Source organism: Taudactylus pleione, unplaced genomic scaffold, assembly GCF_031769625.1.
Source record: "Taudactylus pleione unplaced genomic scaffold, aTauple2 ptg000206l, whole genome shotgun sequence".
NCBI lineage: Eukaryota > Metazoa > Chordata > Amphibia > Anura > Myobatrachidae > Taudactylus > Taudactylus pleione.
Genome location: NW_028284608.1, coordinates 121115 through 145087, shown reverse-complemented (window position 1 = coordinate 145087; position 23973 = coordinate 121115).

The window sequence follows — 23973 nt, the reverse complement described above, 5'->3', positions numbered from 1 at the left end:
GTCTCTGAATCAGGCCCTGACATCACAAATGATGTCAGTGGAGAGCTTCCGGCTCTGTTAGAGCCGAAAGCTCTCTGGGGCTTGCGATGAACAAGACCCTACCACAAGGGTCTCGTCGCCAGCCCGATGGTCGCGATGGTCTTGACCATCGCGACTATCATCTTGGCCGCTCGCTATAGCTGTGGGTCGTCACCCACAGCTATGCGAGTGGCCAAGAGGTCGCACCATAAAAAAAAAGCCCAGCCCTGATTTTGAGCGAGCGGCTCTGAATCGGGCCCTGTGTACCTTGATAACACAGCTGGTGGGAGGAAAGGGAGGGATTGCCAGAAGGAGACATCTCCATATACTCAGAAAGTTAGGATTTACACATGAACAAAGCTATTCCACAATTATTTAAAAAGAAAATGTAATTAATCCTATCACTAGCGTTGCCGTTAGCAAACCATTAACCATTTATTTGCCTTCTCAGGTACACAAATAGGGTAAAACATTCTGCTCAAACACGAGCTAGAACCTGCATGATTTGTTTTTACTTGTTCACCATCACCTTTTATAGGCGATGCTCCGAGGATCTTTATACTGTTTTTATTATTGCTAATCTTTATTTAAATAAACATTCCTCCACAGTGTTCATAAAAGCCAGTGACCCACAAAATACAGTATTAAACATTTTAAAGACTTGGCAAAGTCCTTAAACAGTTTCTACAGATCTTTATCTTAATTTTAAAAAAAAAAAATGAAAGTGATGTTCTCTAATAGTGTTAAATGGTTTATTATGAGTAGTTCACAATTATTTGGCTCACAAATGGTTTTAGATAACTTTTTTTACTGCACCTGTTATAGAATGTGCATCTGTCTCCACAGACAGACATAATCCTTCATGGTTCACTGAATGTGCTTTTTATGTGTCTCTTTGTTTAGTAATTGAGAGAATAAATCTTCGAATGACGTACATAAATGCTATATAATCATATATAATATATATATATATGTGTGTGTATGTATACATATATGTATGTATGTGTATATATATATATATATATATATTAAGGGTGAGCGGGTTCGGATTTCTGAAATCCGAACCCCCCGAGCCCCCCCCGATCCGAGGCCGATCCGAGTCAGGCTCGACTTTTCCCGCCTGACTCGGATCTGAAATTGAGGCAAAACGTCATCATCCCGCCTTCCGGGTCTCGCGGGTTTAGGATCCTATATAAGGTACCCGCGTCGGCGCCATTTTCTCACTCGGCTGTGGACAGTGAAGAGGGAGGGTGGGAGTTAGGGCTGGCTGGGTTGTGTAGTGTAGTGTAGTGTAGTGTAGTGCAGAGTAGTGTTGTGCTGTGCTGTGCTGTGCTGTGCTGCTGTTGTCCATAGGGGCTGTGTCCACTACTTCAAAGTCCATAGGGGCTGGCTGTGTTGTGCTGTGCTGCTGTTGTCAATAGGGGCTGTGTCCACTACTTCAAAGTCCATAGGGGCTGGCTGGACTGTGTTGTGCAGTCAGTTCTCCGTAGGGGCTATGTCCACTCCAAAGTCCTGTGCAGTGTCCCAGTCCTAAAGGGGTGCTGTAGTGTTGTCCAGGGGGTGCTCTGTCCGTCAGGGGTGCTCCCCCCAAGTGCTAAAAAATATATATTTTTTCTGTGTTTGTGAATTGTGTGCGCAGTAGCCGCACATGCATCAACAAAGTAGTGCCAAGCGTGCGCCTGTGTCATAAGTAAAGGGCCGGCTGGCTTGACCGTTAAAGGGTGCTGTAACCCCCAAAGTACACTCCAGTCCAAACCAAATAAAAAAATATTTTCTGTGTTTGTGAATTGTGTGCGCAGTAGCCGCACGTGCATCAACAAAGTAGTGCCAAGTGTGCGCCTGTGTCATAAGTAAAGGGCCGGCTGGCTTGACCGTTAAAGGGTGCTGTAACCCCCAAAGTACACTCCAGTCCAAACCAAATAAAAAAGTATTTTCTGTGTTTGTGAATTGTGTGCGCAGTAGCCGCACGTGCATCAACAAAGTAGTGCCAAGCGTGCGCCTGTGTCATAAGTAAAGGGCCGGCTGGCTTGACCGTTAAAGGGTGCTGTAACCCCCAAAGTACACTCCAGTCCAAACCAAATAAAAAAATATTTTCTGTGTTTGTAAATTGTGTGCGCAGTAGCCGCACGTGCATCAACAAAGTAGTGCCAAGCGTGCGCCTGTGTCATAAGTAAAGGGCCGGCTGGCTTGACCGTTAAAGGGTGCTGTAACCCCCAAAGTACACTCCAAACCAAGTAAAAAAATATTTTCTGTGTTTGTGAATTGTGTGCACTGTGGCTGCACATGCATCAACAAAGGAGCAGCGCCAAGCGTGCGCCTGTGTCCCATAAGTAAAGAGCCGGCTGGCTCATTTCTTAAAGGGTGGTGTAACCCACAAAGTGCACTACTCTCCAGCAAAAATAAAAAAATATTTTCTGTGTTTGTGTGCGCTTTAGCCGCACGTATATATCAATATAACATAAATGGAGGACCAAACTTTCTCCGATAAAAATAAAATAGGGAAAGATCAAGAACCACTTCCTCCTAGTGCTTTTGCTGCTGCTGGGAGTTGTTCATCATCCCAGAGAGGAAGTAGGAACACCACTACTTTTACTAAACAATTTACCCTCCAACAGTGCCTAGCGATGAGGATGAAGTACGACAGCAGTCATCCTGAAGCAAAACGTATAACTTAGGCCTTGACTGCTATGTTGGCATTAGACGTGCGTCCGGTATCAGCCATTACTGCAGTGGGATTTAGACAATTGATGGAGGTAGTGTGTCCCCGGTTCCAAATCCCGTCTAGATTCCACCTGCATCCTCAAAGCAGCAGCGACAAGCGTGCGTCTGTCTGTTAAAGGGTGGTGTAACCCTCAAAGTGCGCTCCACAAACAATAAAAAAATTCTTATTTTTTTTTCTGTCTTTGTGAAATGTGTGGGCTGAAACCGCACCTGCATCCTTAAAGCAGCAGCGACAAGCGTGCATCTGTCTGTTAAAGGGTGGTGTAACCCTCAAAGTGCGCTCCACAAACAATAAAAAATTCTTATTTTTTTTTCTATCTTTGTGAAATGTGTGGGCTGTAGCCGCACCTGCATCCTTAAAGCAGCAGCGACAAGCATGCGTCTTTCTGTTAAAGGGTGGTGTAACCACTATTTTTTTATGTGTTTGTGACTTGTGTGCGATGTAGACGCACGTGCATCCTTAAAGCAGCAGCGACAAGCGTGCGTCTGTCTGTTAAAGGATTACATCGGTGACAGCATCCAAGTAGGCATGTCAGACAGTTCGTACCTGTACTGGCAGGAAAAAGAAGCAATTTGGAGGTCCCTGTACAAACTGGCTCTATTTTATCTGAGTTGCCCCCCCTCCAGTGTGTACTCTGAAAGAGTGTTTAGTGCAGCCGGGAACCTTGTCAGCGAAAGGCGTAGGAGGTTGCTTCCACAAAATGTGGAGAAGATGATGTTCATAAAATGAATTATCAACTCTTCCAGGGAGACCAGCCTCCAGAACGTACAGAGGGACCTGTGGTTGTGGATTCCAGCAGGGACGAATTAATAATCTGTGAGGATGAGGATGTACACAACACTGAAGAGGGTGAGGAATCGGTGGATGAGGAGGATGAGGACGACATCTTGCCTCTGTAGAGCCAGTTTGTGCAGGGACAGCTTAATTGCCAGCTTGTTTTGTGGGGGCCCAAACGAACCAATTATTTCAGCCACAGTCGTGTGGCAGACCCTGGCGCTGAAATGTTTGGTTTGTTAAAGTGTGCATGTCCTGTTTATACAACATAAGGGTGGGTGGGAGGGCCCAAGGACAATTCCATCTTGCACCTCTTTTTTTTCTTTGAATTATGTACTGTTTGGGGCCTAGTTTTTCAAACTGCCATCCTGTCTGCCACTGCAGTGTCACTCCAAGATGGACCACGTGTTTGTGCCGCCCACTCGTATCTCTTAGCATAGTCATCCAGCTACCTCGGTGCAACCTTTTGGATATAAAAACACTATTGTGAGGTGTTCAGAATAGACTGGAAATGAGTGTAAATTAAGCTTATTGAGGTTAATAATAGCATAGGAGCAGAAAAACACACAAATTCTGTGATTTTAGCTGTTTTTATGCTTTTTTAAAAAAAAATACAGATCCAAAACACAAAACCCAGAACCCAAAACACGGAAGGGTGGTTTTGGCAAAACCAATCCAGATCCAAAACACGAAGAAAGATCCAGATCCAAAACCAAAACACAAAACACGAAAAGTGGCCGGTGCACACCCCTAATATATATATATATATATATATATATATATATTTATATTAGGGGTGAGCGGGTTCGGATTTCTGAAATCCGAACCCCCCCGAGCCCCCCCGATCCGAGTCCGATCCGAGTCAGGCTCGACTTTTCCCGCCTGACTCGGATTCTGAAATCGAGGCAAAACGTCATCTTCCCGCCTTCCGAGTCTCGCGGGTTTTGGATCCTATATAAGGTACCCACGTCGGCGCCATTTTCTCACTCGGCTGTGGACAGTGAAGAGGGAGGGTGGGAGTTAGGGCTGTGTAGTGTAGTGTAGTGTAGTGCTGCTGTTGTCCACTACTTCAAAGTCCATAGGGGCTGGCTGTGTTGTGCTGTGCTGCTGTTGTTAATAGGGGCTGTGTCCACTACTTCAAAGTCCATAGGGGCTGGCTGGACTGTGTTGTGCAGTCAGTTCTCCATAGGGGCTGTGTCCACTCCAAAGTCCTGTGCAGTGTCCCAGTCCTCAAGGAGTGCTGTAGTGTTGTCCAGGGGGTGCTCTGTCCATCAGGGGTGCTCCCCCCAAGTGCTAAAAAAATAATATATTTTCTGTGTTTGTGAATTGTGTGCGCAGTAGCCGCACGTGCATCAACAAAGTAGTGCCAAGCGTGCGCCTGTGTCATAAGTAAAGGGCCGGCTGGCTTGACCGTTAAGGGTGCTGTAACCCCCGAAAGTACACTCCAGTCCAAACCAAAAAAAAAAATATTTTCTGTGTTTGTGAATTGTGTGCGCAGTAGCCGCACGTGCATCAACAAAGTAGTGCCAAGCGTGCGCCTGTGTCATAAGTAAAGGGCCGGCTGGCTTGACCGTTAAGGGTGCTGTAACCCCCGAAAGTACACTCCAGTCCAAACCAAAAAAAAAATTATTTTCTGTGTTTGTGAATTGCATGCACAGTAGCCGCACGTGCATCAACAAAGTAGTGCCAAGCGTGCGCCTGTGTCATAAGTAAAGGGCCGGCTGGCTTGACCGTTAAGGGTGCTGTAACCCCCGAAAGTACACTCCAGTCCAAACCAAAAAAAAAATTATTTTCTGTGTTTGTGAATGGTGTGCGCAGTAGCCGCACGTGCATCAACAAAGTAGTGCCAAGCATGCGCCTGTGTCATAAGTAAAGGGCCGGCTGGCTTGACCGTTAAAGGGTGCTGTAACCCCCAAAGTACACTCCAGTCCAAACCAAAAAAAAAATTATTTTCTGTGTTTGTGAATTGTGTGCGCAGTAGCCGCACGTGCATCAACAAAGTAGTGCCAAGCGTGCGCCTGTGTCATAAGTAAAGGGCCGGCTGGCTTGACCGTTAAAGAGTGCTGTAACCCCCGAAAGTACACTCCAATCCAAACCAAAAAAAAATTATTTTCTGTGTTTGTGAATTGTGTGCGCAGTAGCCGCACGTGCATCAACAAAGTAGTGCCAAGCGTGCGCCTGTGTCATAAGTAAAGGGCCGGCTGGCTTGACCGTTAAGGGTGCTGTAACCCCCGAAAGTACACTCCAGTCCAAACCCAAAAAAAAATTATTTTCTGTATTTGTGAATTGCGTGCGCAGTAGCCGCACGTGCATCAACAAAGTAGTGCCAAGCGTGCGCCTGTGTCATAAGTAAAGGGCCGGCTGGCTTGACCGTTAAGGGTGCTGTAACCCCTGAAAGTACACTCCAGTCCAAACCAAAAAAAAAATTATTTTCTGTGTTTGTGAATTGTGTGCGCAGTAGCCGCACGTGCATCAACAAAGTAGTGCCAAGCGTGCGCCTGTGTCATAAGTAAAGGGCCGGCTGGCTTGACCGTTAAGGGTGCTGTAACCCCCGAAAGTACACTCCAGTCCAAACCAAAAAAAAAATTATTTTCTGTGTTTGTGAATGGTGTGCGCAGTAGCCGCACGTGCATCAACAAAGTAGTGCCAAGCATGCGCCTGTGTCATAAGTAAAGGGCCGGCTGGCTTGACCGTTAAAGGGTGCTGTAACCCCCAAAGTACACTCCAGTCCAAACCAAAAAAAAAATTATTTTCTGTGTTTGTGAATTGTGTGCGCAGTAGCCGCACGTGCATCAACAAAGTAGTGCCAAGCGTGCGCCTGTGTCATAAGTAAAGGGCCGGCTGGCTTGACCGTTAAAGAGTGCTGTAACCCCCGAAAGTACACTCCAATCCAAACCAAAAAAAAATTATTTTCTGTGTTTGTGAATTGTGTGCGCAGTAGCCGCACGTGCATCAACAAAGTAGTGCCAAGCGTGCGCCTGTGTCATAAGTAAAGGGCCGGCTGGCTTGACCGTTAAGGGTGCTGTAACCCCCGAAAGTACACTCCAGTCCAAACCCCCAAAAAAATTATTTTCTGTATTTGTGAATTGCGTGCGCAGTAGCCGCACGTGCATCAACAAAGTAGTGCCAAGCGTGCGCCTGTGTCATAAGTAAAGGGCCGGCTGGCTTGACCGTTAAGGGTGCTGTAACCCCTGAAAGTACACTCCAGTCCAAACCAAAAAAAAAATTATTTTCTGTGTTTGTGAATTGTGTGCGCAGTAGCCGCACGTGCATCAACAAAGTAGTGCCAAGCATGCGCCTGTGTCATAAGTAAAGGGCCGGCTGGCTTGACCGTTAAAGGGTGCTGTATCCCCCAAAGTACACTCCAGTCCAAACCAAAAAAAAAATTATTTTCTGTGTTTGTGAATTGTGTGCGCAGTAGCCGCACGTGCATCAACAAAGTAGTGCCAAGCGTGCGCCTGTGTCATAAGTAAAGGGCCGGCTGGCTTGACCGTTAAAGGGTGCTGTAACCCCCGAAAGTACACTCCAGTCCAAACCCAAAAAAAAATTATTTTCTGTGCTTGTGAATTGTGTGCGCAGTAGCCGCACGTGCATCAACAAAGTAGTGCCAAGCGTGCGCCTGTGTCATAAGTAAAGGGCCGGCTGGCTTGACCGTTAAGGGTGCTGTAACCCCCAAAGTACACTCCAGTCCAAACCAAAAAAAAAATTATTTTCTGTGTTTGTGAATTGTGTGCGCAGTAGCCGCACGTGCATCAACAAAGTAGTGCCAAGCGTGCGCCTGTGTCGTAAGTAAAGGGCCGGCTGGCTTGACCGTTAAGGGTGCTGTAACCCCCGAAAGTACACTCCAGTCCAAACCAAAAAAAAAATTATTTTCTGTGTTTGTGAATTGTGTGCGCAGTAGCCGCACGTGCATCAACAAAGTAGTGCCAAGCGTGCGCCTGTGTCATAAGTAAAGGGCCGGCTGGCTTGACCGTTAAGGGTGCTGTAACCCCCGAAAGTACACTCCAGTCCAAACCAAAAAAAAAATTATTTTCTGTGTTTAGCCGCACGTATATATCAAATCGATATAACATAAATGGAGGACCAAACTTTCTCCGATAAAAATAAAATAGAGAAAGATCAAGAACCACTTCCTCCTAGTGCTGAAGCTGCTGCCACTAGTCATGACATAGACGATAACATGCCATCAACGTCGTCTGCCAAGGCCGATGCCCAATGTCATAGTAGAGGGCACATACAATCCCAAATGGCAAAGTTCAGGAAAATGACCTTGAAAAAGACATTTAAATCAGCTGAAGAGAAACGTAAACTTGCCAATATGCCATTTACGACACGGAGTGGCAAGGAACGGCTAAGGTCGATCCCTAGTATGTTCATGACTAGTGGTTCAGCTTCACATGACGATGGAAGCCCTCCTCCCACTAAAAAAATCAAAAGAGTTAAGCTGGCAAAAGCACAGCGAAGAACTGTGCTTTCTAAGAAGATATCACAAATCCCCAAGGAGAGTCCAAGTGTGGTGGTGGTTGCGATGCCTGACCTTCCCAGCACTGGACGGGAAGAGGTGGCTCTTTCCACCATTTGCACGCCCCCTGCAAGTGCTGAAAGGAGCACCCACAGTCCACTTGCTGATATGCAAATTGAAGATGTCACTGTTGAAGTACAACAGGATGAGGATACTGGTGTAGCTGGCGCTGAGGAGGAAGTTGGCGAGGAGGATTCTGATGGTGATGTGGTTTGTTTAAATCAGGCTCCGGGGGAGACAGTTGTTGTCCGTGGGATGAAAAAGCCCATCACGGTCATGCCTGGGCAGAAGACCAAACATTCCACCTCTTTGGTCTGGCAATATTTCTATCCAAATCCGGACAACAACTGTCTTGCCATATGTACCATATGTAAAGGTGAAATAAGTAGGGGTAGGGACGTCAACCACCTAGGAACATCCTCCCTTATACGGCACCTGCAGCGCGTTCATAAAAAGTTACTGTCAAGTTCAGAAACTTTGGCTAAGACCGTAAGCAGTCCAGGGACACCTAAATCCCGTTGTCCTGTTGTATCCAAGAGCCTGCAAACCACACCGTCAACTCCCTCCTCATCAATTTCCTCCTTAGTCAGGATCGGAAGTAGTCCTGCAGGCCATGTCACTGGCATGACTGACTCTCCTATCCGGGATTCCTCTGGAGGATCCTGCATTGCTACGCCTACTGCTGCCGCTGCTGCTGTTGCTGCTGCTGGGAGTCGTTCATCATCCCAGAGAGGAAGTAGGAACACCACTACTTTTACTAAACAATTGACCCTCCAACAGTCCTTAGCGAGGAGGATGAAGTACGACAGCAGTCATCCTGAAGCAAAACGTATAACTGAGGCCTTGACTGCTATGTTGGTGTTAGACGTGCGTCCGGTATCCGCCATTAGTGCAGTGGGATTTAGACAATTGATGGAGGTAGTGTGTCCCCGGTTCCAAATCCCGTCTAGATTCCACTTCACTAGGCAGGCGATATCGAGACTGTACAGAAACGTCAGAAAAAGTGTCCTCAGTGTCCTGAAAAATGCCGTTGTACACAATGTCCACTTAACCACGGACATGTGGACAAGTGGAACAGGGCAGACTAAGGACTATATGACTGTGACAGCCCACTGGGTAGATGTATCACCTTACGCAGCAACAGCAGCAGCGTCACCAGTAGCAGCATCTCAGAAACGCCAGCTCGTTACAAGGCAGGCTACGCTGTGTATCACCGGTTTCAGTAAGAGGCACACCGCCGACAACCTCTTAGAGAAACTGAGGGAAATCATCGCCCAGTGGCTTACCCCACTTAGACTCTCCTGGGGATTTGTGATATCTGACAACGCCACCAATATTGTGCGGGCATTACATCTGGGCAAATTCCAGCACGTCCCATGTTTTGCTCACACAATAAACTTGGTGGTGCAGAATTTTCTGAAAAGCGACAGGGGCGTGCAGGAGACGCTTTGGGTGGCCCGAAAAATTTCTGGCCACTTTCGCCATTCAGCGACTGCGTGCCGAAGACTGGAGCGCCAGCAAACACTCTTGAACCTGCCCCGCCATCACCTGAAGCAAGAGGTTGTGACGCGGTGGAACTCAACCCTCTATATGCTTCAGAGGATGGAGGAGCAGCAAAAGGCCATACAAGCCTATACATCCACCTATGACATAGGCAAAGGAGGGGGTATGCACCTGACTCAAGCGCAGTGGAGAATGATTTCCGTGTTGTGCAAGGTTCTCCAGCCCTTCGAACTTGCCACACGTGAAGTCAGTTCAGACACAGCCAGCTTGAGTCAGGTCATTCCCCTCATCAGGCTTTTGCAGAAGCAGCTGGAGAAAGTGAAGGAGGAGCTAAGACGGAGCGATTCCGCTCGGCATGTGGGACTTGTGGATGAAGCCCTTCATTCGCTTTGCCAGGATTCCAGGGTGGTCAATCTGTTGAAATCAGACCACTACATTTTGGCCACCGTGCTTGATCCTAGGTTTAAAGCCTATGTGGTGTCTCTCTTTCCGGCCGACACAAGCCTGCAGAGGTGCAAAGACCTGCTGGTGAACACACTGTCAGCTGAAGCGGAACGTGACACGTCAACGGCTCCTTCTTCATTTTCTCCCGCAACTGGGGCTGCCAGGAAAAAACTTAGGTATCCTAAGCAACCCGCTGGCGGTGATGCAGGGCAGGCAGGACCAAGTTTGGACATCTGGTCCGGACTGAAGGACCTGGCAACAATTTCTGACATGTCTACTGTCACTGCATATGATACTGTCACCATTGACAGAATGGTGGAGGATTACATCGGTGACAGCATCCAAGTAGGCATGTCAGACAGTCCATACCTGTACTGGCAGGAAAAAGAGGCAATTTGGAGGCCCCTGTACAAGCTGGCTCTATTTTACCTGAGTTGCCCCCCCTCCAGTGTGTACTCCGAAAGAGTGTTTAGTGCAGCCGGGAACCTTGTCAGCGAAAGGCGTAGGAGGTTGCTTCCACAGAATGTGGAGAAGATGATGTTCATCAAAATGAATTATCAGCTCTTCCAGGGAGACCAGCCTCCAGAAGGTACAGAGGGACCTGTGGTGGTGGATTCAAGTGGGGACGAGTTAATACTTTGTGAGGATGAGGATGTACACACTGAAGAGGGTGAGGAATCGGTGGATGAGGAGGATGAGGATGACATCTTGCCTCCGTAGAGCCAGTTTGTGCAGGGACACATTAATTGCCAGCTTGTTTTGTGGGGGCCCAAACGAACCAATCATTTCAGCCACAGTTGTGTGGCAGACCCTGGCGCTGAAATGATTGATTTGTTAAAGTGTGCATGTCCTGTTTATACAACATAAGGGTGGGTGGGAGGGCCCAAGGACAATTCCATCTTGCATTTCTTTTTTTTCTTTGCATTATGTACAGTTTGGGGCCTAGTTTTTCTAACTGCCATCCTGTCTGCCACTGCAGTGTCACTCCTAGATGGGTCACGTGTTTGTGCCGCCCACTCGTGTCGCTTAGCATAGTCATCCAGCTACCTCGGTGCAACCTTTTGGACATAAAAACACTATTGTGAGGTGTGAGGTGTTCAGAATAGACTGGAAATGAGTGGAAATTAAGGTTATTGAGGTTAATAATAGCATAGGAGCAGAGAAACCAACAAATTCTGTGATTTTAGCTGTTTTTATGCTTTTTTTAAAAAAAATACAGATCCAAAACACAAAACCCAGAACCCAAAACACGGAAGGGTGGTTTTGGCAAAACCAATCCAGATCCAAAACACGAAGAAAGATCCAGATCCAAAACCAAAACACAAAACACGAAAAGTGGCCGGTGCACACCCCTAATTTATATATATGTACAGTATATAAACACATCACATTCCAGTAGGCACAGGGTAATATATTTTGTAAGGTGCATTCTGAGACTAATAGAGATTGAGTCAATTTTTTTCCGTTACAGATTTGCCATCGACAATGAAGGTAAAAATGTTTTTGTGATGCACTGTCAATTGCTACCTATTTGTTTTCACTAATGCTGAGACCATTGAACATGATCTACTGTATGTACAGTATGAATCATTCAAAGTCTTATTTTATATCGAGAAAGAAGAAAATCATACTGTACTGGTTAGTGATTTCCAAAGCTTCATATGTTTTATGCGGTATTTACAGTTTATTTGCATTCATAGTAAGTTTAAACAGTTTGGTTTAAATCCAAAAAGTCTACAACAAAAATTAAAATTCATATGAAATGCCAGACAGTACTTAGGACCTCATTCAGAGTCGGTCGTTGCGGCCGCACGGTCGTAAGGGAAAAGGGGCCGGATATGCAAATGATGCACTCGCAAGTTGCGCCTTAAGATCGGATCGTTAGCTGGCCGACCAAGGGGAGGATGCGGCCGTAAGACAAAAAATACGCCCCCTTCTCGTACGCATTACACGTCATCTCCGGCCATATAAGGATTAATCGAGACCATCGGTAACCATCGGAACTGGTCGTAGAGCTTAAGGTTGACCATCCCCTCTCTTAAGCACTACGATCAGGTCAGTGTACAAACCACCCATGTCACCTCTGCCATGACACTTCTTTGTTAATTATGCACTCCCCTAAAACGCCGTTCGCATAATTAGGCACGCCTGCGTTTGGATCTCCACTCCCCCGTTTTCAAGCACCTTCCCCTGTTACCACCCACAAACGCCTCATTCTGTCACTCAAACTACCGACCTGGCTGTGTTCAAGGAGAGAGAAATTTCTGATCGTAACAGCTAGTTTGCACACGCGCATTGCAAACTTTACGCATGCGCAGTTTAGCGAACATCGGTGGCGTACGACCGTGCGGCCGCAACGACCGACTGAATGAGGTCCTTAATGCATAAGTGTGAAGTGTGAAGTGTGAATAGGAGAACAATTTACTTTTTGAGCAAAATTATCTTAATTTAACATTAAAGTTTATTACACTGAAAATCTGTATTTGGGACACATTGCTATATATAGTAATGCTCATGATTTATTTTATTTTTTTTAATTCACTCACTGCCATTGACCTATAGGCCAATGTTTTGGACATATATCTATTTTCTTAGGTAACATATTCAGTTTGTCAAATCCTATAAGGCCTTCCCTCATAAACTTTTTCTTTTCCAATTTCAATGTATAACCTGAGGAGGTTGTGATAACAACAAAACGCGTTGGGTGACTGCCTGGATTTATGGATAGGACCCTGTGGATGGCCAATCACCTACCTGGAGCTCACATCCTGGCTAGAGTGAGGTTAGAATGCAGATTCCATATTGTCTCCATTGAGGTCTTATTATGCGCTATTGAATTCTGATTTTTTTTGTAAGAGTTTTTAATCCATTTATTTTATATTTAAAATACTACAAAATGAGTAGCCTATGTCCAATTTGTCTAGATGCTTTCTGATGAAAAGTGGTTGTTACAGACTACTAAGAGGTATTCTAGATATAATTCCAGGCTACTTCTTAGTATACTTTATCTAATTCCAATGATGTTAAGCCTATGCTTGAACATGTAAACATGTGCTGCAACATTATGGTCACTTTGGAAATGTTGATCTGTGTCTAACTAGACCATATCACTTCTCTTATGCAGTAGATCCTGTTGAGAACATCACCAACATTTCTTGTCTTATCCAATAATGCATTTAGACCTATGGGTATAGCTATTTTTATGAGGACAGTAACTAATTGTCTAAACATGGATTTATTACTGTATACAAGTTAAACTGAGGGAAGGGGTGCAAGATGAAGAGTAATCTACACTGGAGGCCTCTTATGTAGCGATGCTCTAACTACTCAAGTGAAGTTGAAATTGGATAGATATGGATCAAACTGACATTTGAACTTTTTATGTTATGATTATTATTTGGGGGCAGTTCAATTAAAATTATGTAACTCTGTGACTGAACTTAAAATTGCAATCAGAAGTTCAATACATTAGTTAAATGTAGTAGAAGAGTATTTTTTAAATAAAATCGGGAAATTACCAAGCTCCCGTGTGTGTCAGGATCGTGTTTCTGATTGTTTCTACCCATGATTAATCTCTGTTTTCCCTCCTGAATAAGCAGTCTGCACATCAGAATCAGTGAGATACATGCAGGCTGCTTGTATATGTGAAAGTTATTATAGGGTTAATATGTTAAAATAAATTACATAGGGTCCCCCTCCAAAGCATAATCAGCCCCGGACTCCTGAGCCAGTCCTGGTTCTAAAAATATGGGGAAAAAACATGTAGGGTTCCCCAATATTTTAGGAACCAGCACTGGGCTCTGAGAGCCAGCGCTGGCTTTAAAAAAGGGGAAAAATGGTGTGGAGTTCCTCCTATTTTTAAAACTAGTACCGGACTCAAACCTAGCCGAGGTGTAATGCCACAGCCAGGGGATCCTTTCACTGGATCTTCCCGGCCAAAGCATTAACACCCCAAGCTAGTCAGCCCAAGCCAGGGATCTCGGGGGAGGTGGGGACCCCACAATAAAGGGGTACCCCTCTCTTCCAAGCACCCCAGGCTTACCCTGAAGCACAGGTCTCTTCCCTGCACCCCTGACCGGTGGGTGCAGGCGTAATATTGTGAATAATAGATAAGTACTATTGGTTTTTACAGTGGAACTACAGATGCCAGTGTGCGGCACTTGTGGAACTACAAGTGCTAGTAGGTGGCCAGCACCCAAACCCCCACTATAAAGTAAATAGTAAAATAATGACATGACACACACCGAAGAAAGTATAATTTTATCCATACATAACACCTTTACACATATTTACCTTCTCACAGATGTTCCGCCCTCTTCTCCAGTAAAAATCCCACAGTTTACCTGTGAAAAAAAAACAATAGCCACCTACCTCCTGGCATTGCATCTGTCCCCTTTTCTAGTAGGCTCCATGGGACTTGGCAAAACAAAAATATGACTTACGCGTACCCCTCAGACATGTAGAGATGTATGTTATAAGACATACATCTGTTTTCCGGTGAATGACAGAGATCGGCAGGTTTAGGTCATTCCCAGGGCCTGCCAGCCAATCAGAGGCCTTTCTACAGTTAGCGCCCACTGATTGGCTGTGACCCATGTACTGTTGACTGTCAGCCACGTGGGTCACAGCCAATCAGCGGCCACTCATTAGCTCTTTAAAAGTTCTCTTTTTGAACCGTGTTTGCTATTATTACATCCATGATTATAATCATGATTCTTGGTAAATTCCCATGCTGTATTCCTGTCTATGTGAAGTACTTCCGTGTTCAGAGGACAGTGTATTTATTTCTAGTTGTATTTATGGGTGCATTTTTAATTCAGAATCGGCAGTGTTCACCTATAAAAATACAGAAAATACACCCTTATTTTTCATAAATTCTCATATTTGTAAAAATGTCAAAATGCGGGCAAACACGGAGCTTAGTAAATTTACCCCTGGGTAACAGGGAGAGATATGATCACAAAGATAGATGCAGTGAGACAGAGAAGAAAGACAAGTACCACAAATCAAGGATCAAGGAGTAGAATGTCAAGAATACAAAAAGTAATGAGTCAGGCCAGTAGCTGAGCCCAAGGAGAGCCCCAATTATCCAAGAATGCCAGGATGTTTTAAAAAAATCGAATCTACTGTACTGTAGTAGAGAAGGAGCTGCTGTGAGAAAATAGCTCCTTGTAGCAGACACTGTATAGAAGACAAAGGGAGAGATGTATCAAACCAAAGAGAGAGATAAAGTGGAGAGCGATAAAGTACCAACCAATCAGCTCCTAACTGTCATTTTTCAAGCACAGTCAGTAATATGACAGTAAGAAGCTGATCGGCTGATCTACAACCACTTTATCACTCTCCAAGGGTTGATACATCTATCCCAAAGGATTCACATTGCCAGCAGGGACTGCAGCATAGATAATAGATATGAGTCTAGTTAGTTTAGCATAGCCACATACTGTTTCAATTTGGAGAAGAAGTTCCTTTTAATAAAACGATTATCCTTACAGAGTTCAGCTCTTTTAAGTGTATTACGTACTTCCTCAGAATGGTAGTGACTGGGTCATCAGGCAATATTTGAATCCCTTTCTTAATTCCTATTGGTTGAGTATCAGTGACTGAAAGGTTTTTATCATTACATTTAAGTAAACAAGGTTATACATCAAATGGCATAAAATATAGAACCGTAAAACATCTAAATAAATTCCAAAATCAAATCGTAAAATATATGAATATTCAAGAAAAGGTCTCTTGGGGAGATATTGCATCAGCCTGGATCAAGCATTCGGCATTCAAGTTTAAATAAATCATGTCTAAACCTTTATCCATGTATACAAAGATGAAGTTTCATTGGAAGTTTATTTTCAAAGATAAATAGTAGATTATAAAGTATGAAACAGATAAGAGTGCGATATCCGTTCCCATAGTGAAATGTCTACAGGAAAGGGAATGTTCAGCCATCTTACTAAAAATCAAAAACTAAAAACATATAATTATGCAAACTGCTTTCTGGGACTTTAAATAATCACAAATGAGTTAAAAACAATTGGCAGCATCCAGTATAGTGTAACACTAAGGTTAATAGAGCTCCCTTCTATAGCATGTGATTTAAGCAGACACATTTTATAATTGAATGTAACTCCAAGCATATACATTATATCATTTACATAGAAAAGTCTGGTATCATTAAGAGATACATTTGAGTTGTTATATTGAACCATAGGCTGCCTTAGTAGCCTCATGAGACTCGTGAATTGGAGCCGTAGTTAATTGAAGTTCACACAACTGAACATTCAAACTTAACTTCTGAGTGTTAAAAAAATAACAGATAATCCTGATCGCATAAAGAAATGGGCTGACAATGGAGTTGGCGCAGTAATTATGGTCAGTGAAAATACCTTTGGGAAGTGAACATACTTTTGGGAAGTGAACATTCTGTTATTTGATAAGAATTCTTACAAGGTTTTGTTACACCAAGATTTTAAATGACTACATAAAGGAGGTTTTGAAATAACCATTATAACAAGGAAAAAAAAAAATTTTGCATTTTTAAATAACCTATTTTCTACATTGTTTCCATCAATGAAATATATAAAATAATCTGTGCTTCAGATTAATTTATATTTTTATTTTATTTATTTATTTTTTTGTGAACACATTGTATTTCCCACATTAATCTGATGCAGCAATCTAAAATACATTAATTAATTGAACAGCATCAATTTGAACCATCATTCACATTTACAGTACTTAACGCCAGACTAATTTTTTTGTTTCCATCAATGCCCTACAGATGCAAATCAATTCTGAGATTGGATTTCTTGCATCAGCACTGTTCATTTGGGGATGGAGGTTCAGGAAGTAAAGGGCTTTCTGTAGGTATCATATTCAAGTAAATATATTTGTAATTTATATGTATGAGATGAGATAAAATGTAGAACTAAATGTACTCAATATACATAAAAAACAAGTTTTCATGTTTTTCCCTTAGCTAAATTTTCAAAATTTCTTACAAAAACTGGTATGTCAACTTTCTTCACATCTAAGAGATTACTTCAAGATTATCCAAGTAATAAAGAATTTAAATGGTAAGAAGATTATATTTTTTGGGGGACAGCTGATGTTTCATCTATTATTAACCCACATTGATGTGAAGCTTCAAAACACTTCCTTGAGAAGTATAATTCTCTGAGCCCCCAGGAAACTGAGTTTTTCACTAAAGGCATATTCTTTATTTTAAATCATAGTTATTTATACATTAATGCACAATGTTACCTACAGATCCATGAAACAGCTATGAGGACTAAGTTTGTACTAAGTTACACTCATCTCTTTTTTGGATCTATGGGAGAATAATTATGTTATACTGCAAATAACTACTTGCCCCTCACCAACTGCCATGGTCTTTTTTGCAGAATACCGACAATAATATATTTTGTGAACAGGATGAGTTCATTAACAATTGGTTCAACAAAACTATCACGCTGAGAGACTACTACTTAGTGGCTTCCCACCTATGAAGTAGCCGGGCTTGTCAAAGTCTAAAATGGCATAAATTACATTTATTAAACAATAAAGTGCACCAATTATATTTACTGCAATAAATGGGACACATTTAACTTTTGATCCCAATGCTCACAGGCCTCGCCAGCTCTAGGTGTGATATCATGGAAATTTGATCCCCCTCAACCCCAGGGGACTGGGAAAAATGCAAAAAACCATAGCATTAAATACAAAAAGTGTGATTCTCATTTAGGCGCTATCCAATCTCACATAAAATCAGGCAAAAATATTGCACCTTAATGTGAAGACAAACAAATAATGTGGAGCCCAATTTCTTAAACAAAGGAACCCTGTTTTTGGGTTAAGTCTTCTACTCTGTGTATTGGAATATGCAGTCTATTCATTAATTAACCCAAAGTTCCTGTCCGTACTTTCGGCAGCATATAGAGACTTTAGTTGATATAGGCTCCTAATCAAATGCCTTCACACTCCTCACTTCTTCATATTAGTCCAAACTATAATGTGCTGAAAAGTAAATGGAGAAATAGCAGTAGTTCAAAAACTTTTTGTAAAAGGAATTCAATTTATTAATGCAGCACACTCACATTTTAAAGAGATATACAAGCTTATCAAACCACAATCAGTGGAATCCTCTGGAATGCCTTGCTTCACAATGCCACATGTTTACCTCGACCAGATGGTGTTTGGAAGGACAGGAATACACAGGTCCCGGAAACTAGTAGTCCCAATCCTGGGTATGCGTTGGTCAGTTCTCTCAGTCCACCAGAGGTCCAATGCACCAAAGCATACAGTAGAACAGGGGTCAGGGAACTTTTTTACCTTTTACCCCAGATGTTACCCCCTTGATTTGAAAGGAAGGAAATCATATAGTAGTGCCCTCATAGTTATGTCCCTGTAGTAGTGCCCCCATATAATGCTCCTGTAGTAGTGCCCCCATATAATGCCCCTGTAGTACTGCCCCCATAGTTATGCCCCGGTACTAGTGCCCCCATATATGCCCCTGTAGTAGTGCCCCCCATATAATGCCCCTGTAGTAGTGCCCCCATAGTTATACCCCTGTAGTAGTGCCCCCATATAATGCCCCTGTACTAGTGCACCCATATATGCCCCTGTAGTAGTGCCCCCATATAATGCCCCTGTAGTAGTGCCCCCATATAGTACCCCTGTAGTAGTGCCCCCATATAATGCCCCTGTAGTAGTGCCCCGTATTATGCCCCTGTAGTGCCATTTGTACAAAAAATAAACAGTTACCTTAACCCCCGCTCCTCTATCCGCCGCCATCCTGTCTGCCCGGCTGCTCCTCGGAACTATGGGAGAGACGTCATAGTTAGGCCCCTGTAGTAGTGCCCCCATATAATGCCCCTGTAGTAGTGCCCCCATATATGCCCCTGTAGTAGTGCCCCCATAGTTTGCCCCTGTAGTACTGCCTCCATAGTTATGCCCCTGTACTAGTGCCCCCATATATGCCCCTGTAGTAGTGCCCCCATATATACCCCTGTAGTAGTGCCCCCATAGTTATGCCCCTGTAGCAGTGCCCCCATAGTTATGCCCCTGTACTAGTGCCCCGATATATGCCCATGTAGTAGTGCCCCCATTTATACCCCTGTAGTAGTGCCCCCATAGTTATGCCCCTGTAGCAGTGCCCCCATAGTTATGCCCCTGTAGTAGTGCCCCCATATAATGCCCCTGTAGTAGTGCCCCCATATAATGCCCCTGTAGTAGTGTCCCCATATAGTGCCCCTGTAGTATTGACCCCATATAATGCCCCTATAGTAGTGCCCCATATTATGCCCCTGTAGTGCCATTTGTACAAAAAAACAAAACAAAAACAATTACCTTAACCACCGCTCCTCTATCCCCCGCCGTCCTGTCCGCCCAGCTGCTCCTCGGAACTATGGGAGAGACGTCATGACGTCTCTCCCACAGTGTGCATGGAGAGACCCGGAAGCTTGAGTTCAGAAGAGAACTCCAGCCTCCGGCTGACGCGGCGCTGCAGGGAAGGAGACGGGCGCCCGCTGGTAATAACATCTCAGCGGGCGTCCGGCTTAGAGCCTCCCTGCAGCACAGCTGGGCATGCATATGACTCATTCGGTATTATAGAATGATTCATATGCATGCCGGCTGTCCGTCCATTACCCCCAGGAATTTCATTTTTACCCCATGTGGGGTAATATACCCCTGTTCCCCGACTACTGCAGTAGAAGGTCTTTTAAGCACTTTTTTTACATGCTGGCAGACAAGATAGATACAGTTTCTGCTATCTCTCCTGTCATAACCACCTCTTTTCTTTGGTGGTTCTTGTATCATTATTTTCTATGGCTTGTGAACCCTGATTTTAATACTTCAGATGAATTCTATCATGAACATCTACAAATCGGGATGGCTATTTGAGGCATGTTAGGTTTGAAAATGGTGATTTATGTAATACCCAGTAATGGGCAAAACATTTTGATTTTACAAAATAACTGCTTTATAAATTTACCCTTAGGAATAAAGGGGGAGATTTATTATAGTGGCATGGATCTTGCCTCTATAGCTCTTCCTGCTTCCTCTTTTTACTGAGGTAAAGCAGGAAGCAGTACCAATGAGATGTATTAACATCTCATCTGCCGGAGTGGGGGGTGAAAACTCCCTCCAGCGATCCCTGCCAGACCCACACAAAGCATCAGCCTAGTGCTCACCAACTCTAGTGGGCATGCGGTCCTGCAAGCATCACGAGATCACCTGGAGCCTAGCAGCCACTACAGCCTGGGATAGTGCTGTCACTGCTGTGGTGGGGCAACGACAGCTGCAGCTATCAGAATTGATAGTTGCAGCTGTCGGAACAGTCAGTGCCACCGAATGATCATTCATTGGTTGGACATCGGTGCGCTATCTTGTAGAAAGCAGCTCCAATAATGACTGGAGATCAGGTCATTTAACACCCATCTCCACATTCCTACATGGGAGAGAAGCGGTATCAGCCCACATAACATGCGCTAATACCACTAAACCCCATAAAGCCCATTCATACATCTCCCCTAGTATCCTGTGTAGGCCATCTGTATTTTTACTCTTGGAGTTTCCAGCGGCCGAGATCTGGGCAAGTGATACAGCGAAACATAACAGTAGTATTATTGACTTTTCATGTGTTGAAAGGTCAACCAATAGAAATTCAGCTGTGTATTTACAAATATCACCTGATCCCCTGATGACCTAAAATAACTATTTAACTGAGTAAGTAAGGAAGATGTTTGCAAAATACGTTGAACATGGTGAAGGCTGTAAATACATTCATACATAAGAGTTTTTATTTCTGCGATTTAACAATTTCTGGATTTTCAGAATATATTGGACTCATACTGTATCTATTCTCTTTCTTGATGTTCCTGATAGCAACGTGAATGTATTCTCTTTTTACTACCTTACAAACATAGATGGTTTTACACTATTATAAACTTTTCTATTGCAGAAAGAATAAATTGTTTAATAAATGTCAGATTGCTGAGAACTTCATGATCTACTCTTAGAAAGGTACTTCAAAGGTGGCCACCGTATATCTTTATAGTCACAAATCCTGCAACAATACAACATACTGTTTGTATTTTTTTCCTACACACTTTTAAGGAACAACCATGTCCAGAGCAGGAATGCTGAATCTGCATATGATGATTCTCTGACATCTCAAATCTCATATTATATATAAAAAAACAAGTGTCTCTTTATAATCTGCATCATATTGTTTATTCTTTTACACATGATGAATAACTTAAGGGTTTATGGATTAAATCATAAAGATACAAAGCCAATTTATTATGTTATTACTAGGGATGTGCGACCCCCATGTTTTGGTTTTGGATCTGTATCTTCTTCAAGGTTTTGGATCTGGATTTGGTTTTGCAAATCACCCTCAAGTGTTTTGGTTTTGGTTTTGGATCTAGATTTTTTAAATAAAAACAGCTAAAATCATATAATTTATGCAATCCAAAACCCAAAATTCGGATTTAAAATACGAATTCTGAACCCCGATCCGGATTTACCCAGCTCTCAGGAGAATAGAACTGCGACTTGGATTTACCCGGATTCACAAAATTCGGGTGATTTCGGATTTCTGGAGAACCAAACCGCACATCTCTAATTATTACCAGTTATTTATATAGTGCACACAAATTCTGCAGCTCTTTACAGAGAATATGGTCATTTACATCAGTCCCTGCCCCAGTAGAACTTACAATCTATATTCCCTATCATATGTACAAACACACACACACACACTATTTTTAAAAATCCCTTTGCCTTCAATGGGCAAAGAGCTGATTGGCTGACAGAGCCGTTTGTCACGGCTCTCAGCCAATCAGCGTTATGCCCATTGAATGCAGGGAAAAAGAAGATGGTGCTGGTTCCTGTGGCCGGCACCCCCCGCTGCCAGCACCCCCCACTGCCGACACACCAGCTGTCGGCACCCCCACACTGCCAACACAGCCAGAAAACCTGCACTAAAGACACCGCTGGTACACCCGCTCTGCCGACACCGCCAGTACCCTTCACTGAGAATACTGCCAGCACCGTAGCACTGCCATTCCATGTACTGAGAACACCGTCAGTGGCCCCACACTGATGACACTGCCGGCACTCCCACACTGAGGACACCACTGGCACCCCTGCACTGCTGACACTGCCAGCACCCTGCACTAAGGACACTGCCAGCACCCCTGCACTACTGCCCCACATATTGAGGACTCCGTCAGCAACCCTGCCACTACTCCCACACCGAGGGCATCCCTGCACAGCCGACACTGTCAGCACTCCTGCACTGAGGACACCGCTGGCACCCCCGCTCTGCCGACACTGCCGGCACTGTGCATTCAGGACACCGCCAGGGCCCTAACTCTGCCAACACCGCCACACTGCCAACACTGACGGCACTTCTGCATTGAGGACACCACTGGCACTCTCGCATTGAGGACACCGCCAGCACCCTGCACTGCCGACACTGCTGTCACAGTAAGTGCACTATTGGTGTATCCAACCCACACTGCATAACACACTGTATCCGTGTTGGAACTTGGAAGCTGAACTGCCACATGTTAGAGCCACCCACTGTGTTGCTCAGCTTAGTCAGTCAGCTAGCTGGATGCAACCTTTTGGCCTTAACCAGATGAAGAAAATAATATTGTGAGGTGGTCACAATTGATTGGAAATGACTGGATATACATTTTATTGAGGTTAATAATACTGTAGGAACAAAAACAGGCAAATTTTATGTGATTTTAGCTGTTTTTATGATATTTTAACCCTGCTGTTCTGTTCGGGTCTATTTGACCCGAAACTAAATTTGTTTCGGTGTCAGTTCGTTATTTATGTAATTATGATTTCCATATTTTATGACTTTTATTTTTTTGGCAAATAGTTGTTATACTCGAAAAAAAATGTTTTTTTTTTTATTTTTTCAAGTTATGTGTAGTTAGTACTAATTTACTGTTCGGGTCAATATGACCCGATTTGAATATTATACTAGTGAGTAACTGTAAATGTTTCGAAAAACACATTACTTCAACAATCAAAATTATGAAAATTATGAATACAGTGTCAGTTCATTGGTTTACAGTTGGATTATGTCATCTTTTCACCTTTTTGTAACAAGTGCAATAACCCTGCTGTACTGTTCGGGTCTATTTGACCCAAAACAAAATCTATTTCGGTGTCAGTTCGCTCGTAATTTTAGCTTGTTTTGGTTTGTTCATCTGGATGTTTATTTACTCTAAAAAAAGTTTGGAGAATATCCATTGTTTAAATATTAGTGAAAAGCATAATTTTATGATACGGGTTATATTGACCCGAACAGTACTTGAGTATAGTAGACCCGAGCAGAACAGCAGGGTTAAGAAAAAATCCAGGTCCAAAACCAAAACCAAAAAACAAAGCACCAAGGAAAAAGATCCAAAACCAGATCCAGATCCAAAAACCAGGGGAGATCCAGATCCAAAACCAAAACAGTTATGACTGTAAGAGAAACTGACAATGGTTAGTGAAATATAATGTTAGTTCAATGTTAATCTGCTTGTTCTGTGGTCTATTTACAAAAAAATCAAAAGACTTTGGGCGGGATGCACTAAGGAGTATATTTACTAAAGTGAGAGTTTTTAGAAGTAGAGATGTTGCCCATAGCAACCAATCAGATTCTTCTTAACATTTCACTAGCACCTTCTAGAAAATAATAGCTAGAATCTGATTGGTTGCTATGGGCAACATCTCCACTTCTAAAAACTCTCACTTTAGTAAATTTACCCCTAAGCATCACATGCAGTTTATCCCATCACTTATCAGGTACATACCAGCATTAATAATGACGGTATCTATCTAGAAATGTGATTACAATCGCAAAGGACAGCTCTTCCGAAAACAGCTGTCCATTGCAAAGGGGGGTCTTCCGAGTCTATGACCCAGAAGTCCCTCTGGGCTTGCGTCGCATGATGCATGTGCCACGAAGTTTCTGGGAAGA